Source organism: Echiichthys vipera, assembly GCF_963691815.1.
Source record: "Echiichthys vipera genome assembly, chromosome: 18".
Classification (NCBI taxonomy): Eukaryota; Metazoa; Chordata; class Actinopteri; order Perciformes; family Trachinidae; genus Echiichthys; species Echiichthys vipera.
In genome coordinates this window covers 17940702-17948201 of record NC_139843.1, presented here as the reverse complement: position 1 = coordinate 17948201, position 7500 = coordinate 17940702, and the positions used below count along the sequence as shown (strand labels likewise).

The window sequence follows — 7500 nt, the reverse complement described above, 5'->3', positions numbered from 1 at the left end:
TTGATCATATATTCGCTTGAAAAGGGCAGCAGATTCAAGAGCTGGAACTTACATTAAAAAAAAGAGGGAAACAGATGTTTGTTGGACAAATTTGCCACAATAGGTTTATTGTTTCCTCTGCACAGTAACTGTTACTTATGGCCAAGAAGAATCACCGAAGTGCAAGAACAGGAAATCTATGAAGATGGGTGTGATGGGGTGGATAGAAAAAGGGAGTTAAAGCAGTGCAGTTCACAGCGTAACCTGAGTGGTTCTGTACTCAGATACTACAGAACTTCATGGCCTAGCAGTTATTAAACTATGAATATAAATAGATCAGTTGCTCTCAGCAGCTAGCATGATCTCTGCTAACTGAAAGTAGCTGCTAATTATTGCCTTAGTCAAAATAAAATGTCAACATGATTCCAGGGGAAGGTACACAAATAGTACGCCACTTATAGGAACATTGCACGTCATGTCAACGCATTTTAAGTTTTTCACGTTCTCATTTCCAACTTGTTAGTTTTAAACATGCATGGTTAATGTGAATTAAAGCAAAAACCACTTGGGTGTAACTACGTTTTTTTGTTGCTACATGGACTTTCTAGTTCATTATAGCCTACTATCGCAAAACAAAAGTCACTTAATGGCGTGAAATGAAAAAAATGTGTTGTGATGCCATGCAGGCTGACACATGTTGAGGGTAAAATTAGGGCCGTAAATGTAAAATTTGGAGGATGTACTCAGTACTGCCATTTGGATCCCTGGGAAGTTTGGATTGCTCATTACAAATCACTCATTCAAAAATTAATTAAGGTATTTTACTTATATTACACAATGGCAAAGTAATTGGTTACATTATTCATTACTTTATTGCCTGTGTTTAATGTGTGCATAAACAGAAAAAGAAACATTGAGGTTTAACAAGTTGGCAGCCTGTATTTCGGAGGTATTTACTGACCAAACACAGCTAACGTTAGCTTAGCCCTGTTGATTGTGGAATGTAGCAGTACCAGTGGCTAACATTTGCAACAAACAAGTCCCTTTTGAGTATATGCTGGCCTTAAGAACGCACAACATATAATTACCAAAGGCGTTGGAATTGCCAACGTCATATGATTAACCATAAGATGTTGGAGGACATAAGACAACATCTGAAATCATTCTCCTGCTGCCTCAATATTATGCCAACTGACCTTTTCAAAAATGTGTCAAACTGCATGGCCTCAGATCTTCTACAGATTGTAAACACGTCTCTTCTCTCAGGTGTCTTCTCACAGGCCCTAAAAACTGATCTTATCAAGCCTACATTAAAAAAAGAACAATTTAAATGCTACAGACCAATATCAAACCTCCCATTTCTCAGTAACATCCTTAAAAAAAAGCCGTTTTGAAGGAGCTGAACAACTTTATGTCAACAAACAGTTGTTTTGACGTCTTCCAATCAGGATTGAGACCACAGCACAGCACTGAGACAGCACTTGCTGAGGTCTTCAATGACATCCACTTAAATGGCAAAATCTCACTCTTAGTATTATTGGATCTCAGTGCTCCATACAGTGGATCACAACATACTACTAGACTGTCTGGAAAACTGGATGGGACTATCTTGGCACGGCATTAAAATGGTTTGAATCCTACTTGAAGAACAGGGACTACTTTGTGTCTATAGGTTATTGCCCATCTGAGCATGAAAAATGACATCCAGAGTTCCTGCATTCTGGGGCCTCTTCTGTTTAATATCTACATTCTTCCACTGGCTCAAATCATAAAAAACAACAAAATATGTTACCATAGTTACGCAGACGACACACACAAATTTACACAACTGCTATAGTCCAATACAAGCACTGAGCAGATGCACTGAGCAAATCAACAATAAGCCTCCTCTTCAGACAGCTAGCTCCTGCACCAAGCTAATGTGTCAGAGAAGTCTTTCCTCTAAATGCAGAGAGACCAAACTGAAAGCAATGCTCCATTAAACTAATAACGGAAATTCAAGTTGTAATTCTTCACACTTCTCATTACTGAAAAAAGAACTAAACTTTACTTTAGCTTGTCACTAAGTGGCTTAATACATTTCTATGGCTTTCTCTCCGTCTCTTTCCCCTAATTATTGGAAATAATTTATTGGAAAAAATATTTCAGTCACTACCTACACCCTACCATGTTTTCTTCATCCCCCTTTTCTGTCTTTTTTTCTGAGCTCAATCCTGCAGTTCATCCTGTTGCTGCCATGAAAAAGGTTTAAGTCTAATTTAGTTGTCAAAATAAATCTCCCACAGCTGAGAACCACCAACTGCGTAAAGATGGACACAGTCAGAGACAGTAAAGAGAACGGCTGTGGACTTGGCAGAGAAATCTGTGTTGATGATGACACCTATTGGTGCTAAGGAGTCCCATATTTATGCACTTTACACCCACTTCATCTCAGAGGGGAAAAATGTCGACTGGCTGTTTGCGATCAATGAAAACAGATGGCCAAAAACTGCAGGCTTCTTTGTACCAATAGAACAAAACAAAAATTGTCATTGTGCCGCGTCTGAACTCACTAATGTCAGGTATTGTTTGGAAGAAGAGAAAGTTGAGTTTGAAAAAACAACTTTTGTTGAAGACTGTTGTATAACACCTGAAAGCTGTCTACCCGGATTGTCTTTGGTCATAACACGGTTGTTGGAAAAGTCACAAGTTGACATTTGAAGGTCGACACGTCAGCGCTTCTCATCCTGAATCACCTCCCTCTGTGACAATCGTTGCAGGAATCTTTTTGATTTATTTGTCTAAGATACCGAGGCTGTGGATATGAGCTGGCACACAATGTGAAATGTTCCCTAACTGGACCACAGTGGAACACTACATAGATTGCCTGGGCAGAATACAGATGAACAGTATTGGTTTTTCCATCGCAGACAAGATGGCAGACAGAGGCCTTTGGAAAAAGTAATGCTCTTTACACACACAGGAACTGAACACATTTGAACAGATTGGAGACCAGTGTTAAAAGGCCTGCTGCCATTCTCTCTGTCATTCACTTTAAAGCCAGATCACGTAACTTTTGTAAGTTTAATTCAGAAGCAATAAAACACACCGTTGCTTAAGGACGTGATCACACTGTCCTCCCGGACCGAGACCCGGACTTTAGGGTACTTGTCCCCCCTCCCTCTCCCCCCCGCGCCCCAGCCCCGTTTGTACTCACACTACCTGGGCCTCGGCCAATGCTTCTTGCTGTCCATACGCCTTCAAGCCGTAACACGTCACACGCATTGATCTCGTGTGTGTGGCTTTGTTTACAAATCTTTCCATAGACCTCGGAGTTTTTGTGCGTCTTGTCGACTGTTTTTGAATATTTTCATCCGACCAAATCTGCAGTAAACACAACGTGAACCTTTCACCACCATTGTTGTTGTTGTTAAATGTCCGCGCATGGTCCGTCCTTCTATTTTCTATGTCCGAACAGGCGGACATAACGATACTGCCGTAGGGCTCGTGCTCGTGCGCGTACACGTGCGCACGCTCGTGCTCGTACATGTGCAAACGGCTCCGCTAAAGCCCACCTATTTCAAGCGGGCCGTGGCGGCCCAGCTGGCCCCAGTTGAGCGCGGAGCGGGTGCGCTCACACTACTTAAAGGTACTAGGCTTTAGCTGAAAAACCGGTTTTGGCCGCGGCCAAAAGGATAGTGTGATCAGGCCCTAATTCAATACACTCCTTTTGGGTCTGTTGCTAGCTAATGGTGGCTAACGACTTTGTTACTCTCCTGTGCTTCTCTATTTCTATATAAAATGATGATTTAGCATTTACTATTATCCTGCAGCTGTCAAAGTGACGACAGAAATGAATAATACACTTTCTATCCTGTGTCCCTGTGTTGACTTTTCCTTTATCTCTTGTTAGACGCTTAATATGTGTAAAAAAACAAATACTTGTTAAGTATGTTTATCAAAATTACTCATTTTCTTTTCCTGTAAACTTAATATGTTAAAGACTATCTCGAGTTTTGAGGCTTTTATAAAAATGTACTACCTGGAACCACTCCAATATTGGAATGATTCATAAACATGAAAATAAACTTTAAATATAAACTGCTCCTAAAGGGACCGAATAAATAGTATAAAAAAGCTGTTTTAGTGTGAAAAAAAACATTTATGGGATCAGAATTCAGAGTCAGCGGGTGTAGGCTGCAATAAAGCCTGCCATTGGCCGCCTATTTCAGCCGGCATTGTCCTCCCCTTCCGCTATCATTACATATTTTGCAAGGGCATTGTCACTGCGTCCAGGGCTCAGCGCTGCCCAAGAGGATTGTGATAGGTTTAAAGAAATACAATCAAGCTAAAACGTTTCTTAACCTATCCCAGAATGTTTACTCATGCAACAGCCAGACTTTTCTCCGGCTGTGGAGCACATAATAAACAGGCTCTATTTTGATTCTCTTTATGCACCCTGGCACCTTGAATTAAAAAATGGTCGGCGGGCCACCCAGCACCCTAAGTACCGTATTGTCTCAAATATAAGACAGTGTTTTTTGCCTGGAAATCCGCATGAAAAGGGGGGTTGTCATATTTTTGGTGTCTGCGTTTCGCAACACCAAGGATTCAAATTTCGGACGTGTGAGCTTAGTAGTTCAGACTTGGCCTGTAATCACAACACAGTTTACAGTGACACTGTTTACAGAGACAATAAGCTTACCATGACAGGTGCCTGCAAAATAGAGAGACAGTGATTGCCCCGAAAAAAGCGGCTCAAAAGTCGCCCCAAGTTAGCCGACAACTGAAGAGCAGTTATGATGCAGTTTTAATATAATGGTGATTAAGTCAAACAGCTGTCAAGCAGCCGAGAAAATGATTCTTAAAAAAGGAGGGCTGTCTCATAATCAGGGTCGTCTTATATTCAGACAATAAGTTGAGTATTGCTTTAACGGTTAAAGAAGAAAGATCAGAAATCGGAGACAGTCTTGAGATTTACATGACCCATCAGCAGCTAACTGAGGATGGGAAGCAAGAAATTGGCCTAAAAGTCTCCAACAAACATGAGTCATTGTAGGGAGAAAGCTTGAAGCAAAAAGTGATTCTCTTGCTTTTTTTGATTAAAAAAATAATAATAATTAACCCCAGCTGTCAGAAGAGTTGTGTTTTGAACACCCATCTCCTCCAAAATGTTTCCATGCACTTTCAACTCTTCCCTGGGGTTCATGATAGGAAAACTACTTACTCTTTTAAATGAATGATCTCAGTTTGAATCTTTGCTCCCCTACTCGTGTCACGTTGATTATTCTGACAAAAGGCAAGTGCACGACCGACTCAGCAGGCAGCACAGGGCGAGGATTATTTAGTACGTAGGGGGTGGGAGAGGGTTGTGTTTGTCTGCTCTGACTCTGCTGCAGCAAATGATGATGCACACAGACTTTCACATACAATCTCACTGATGACAGATGTGGTACACGCTTGGATTTTTCTTGTTATTGGTCTGCTTATTTGTACTGTCGCTCGCTCTCTCTCTCTCTCACACACACACACACACACACACACACACACACACACACAGACGCTCATATTTCATCTTGGTGAAGGCAGACGCCACGTAATGCACTCACTCCTTTATCACATTCCCCGCGGTGTTTAAGACTGCTTTTATGTATCGTTTCACATGCACATTTGACACAAAACATACACCATGTACAGAAACACACGTTGACGTCACTGCTTTTCTTTGTGCTTCACGGTCATGAGCACGCACAATAGCATGTGCAAACAGCAGGCAGATTATATAGGTGTGTGTGTGTGTGTGTGTGCGTGTGTGTGTGTGTGTGTGTGTGTGTGTGTGTGTGTGGGTGTGTGTGTGTGCGTGTGTGTGTCTGTGTGTGTGTGTGTGTGTGTGTGTGTGTGTGGGTGTGTGTGTGTGTGTGTGTGTGTCTGTGTGTGTGTGTGTGTGTGCATGTGACAAGAACTCCTTTAACTCCTCCTACAGACTCTTCTTAAGTAGCTGACCTCAAAATGAATCTAAATGTCTCCCCATCATTAGTGCTTCTGTTAAAACTCACTTAACTACTTTCAGAGAAGCTTGGAAGTCAAAATATCCAGAACTGTGTTTTTTTTTGTTTTTTTTTAAATCCAGTACTTGATGAGGGGAGAATATATCCGTCTTTTCATCTAAAAAACTGCTAATCAGAGAATGTTTCATGACCGCATAGCATTGCTTTATTATTTATTATTAAGTTTTGTGTTTTTTGAAAAGGAACAAAATACAGAGTGGCCAACAGTTCTGCCATTATGGCACAATCAGAAGAAAACTTTATTTTGATTTTCCCATTCTTTTCTTTTTGGGTGATTGGGCGTAATTATATATAAATTGATATCGAATGCCATTTTGTTTGTTCCATGGTGTCCACATGTAACAGTTACAGTCATCTTCACAATAACGACTGTTATTTTAAATGTGTTTTTGACACAAGTAATATCACATCTTGAGCAATATTTAAATGAATTAACATACTTTTCTACACATCGACACCCCCTAATACTCTGATGCAGTGGTGGAAAGTAACTAAATACATTTATTCAAGTACAATTTTGAGGTACTAGTACTTCACTTAAATATTACATTTATGATTCCTTCTCCTTCACTCTGTCTGAGGGAAATGTTGGTTAATGTTAAAAAAAAAATAGTACTTTTTACTTCCCTACAATTATTTGACTTTAGTCTTATTAAATATGATGCTTTGGTATAAGTTGGACCTTATTTTGGAAAAAATTATGTATGGTAGTGAATAACTTTTTGCTACGGTTTGAATTGTGCCATGAAATACACATATGGTGTTTGTCAATTTGAAAGATAATACTCCAAATCAAACTGTCGTAGCACCATTTAGTTTTGTGTGATACTGCTCAGTAAACCTCATCTCTCGTCTCAAACCATACACATCACTTTGCTTGATTAGCTTGCTCGCTAGCTAGCTAGCTAATTTAACCATTGTGCGTGCACTATCTTACCTGAACGTTACATTCAAGTAAAACACGCACACACACACACACACACACACACACACACACACACACACACACACACACACACACACACACACACACACACACAGGTATTCTAACTTCGACAAGAGATAATTTGCACAACTTTTGAGTGTAGTCTTTCTAATTACGTATTTAAGTCTGCTCAGGTTGAAAGTTTGTGAAGCTATGCTGGGATTAAATAAATTGTGTGTACAAATCATTATTTTGTTTGCATAAGATCTAAAAAATATATATCTTTTGGAACCTTGAAGGCCCCGCGACCCCGACAGGGACAAGCGGTTGAAGATGAATGAATGAATGAATGAACCTTGAAGGCTCCATAATTGAACTCTAAGGAGCCATTTTGAATAGTGAGTACTTTTACCTTTGATGCTGTAGGTGCATTTTCCTCTTAGTAGGTATTTGAATGAAGGGCTTACACTTGTATTGAGTTTACATTTTTTTACACTGTGGAATTGTAAATCAAAGCATCTACTTCAACTACTGGTGATATGCCAGAGT

At 40.1% G+C, this 7500-nt stretch overlaps 1 protein-coding gene across 1 annotated transcript in view; it reads left to right on the top strand.

Annotated features, from left to right (window-relative positions):
* The window catches only part of shisa8b (shisa family member 8b), a gene marked incomplete at both ends in the record, with an annotated part of 40650 nt that overhangs the window by 19142 nt on the left and 14008 nt on the right, over positions 1-7500 (top strand). The window lies entirely within an intron of this gene.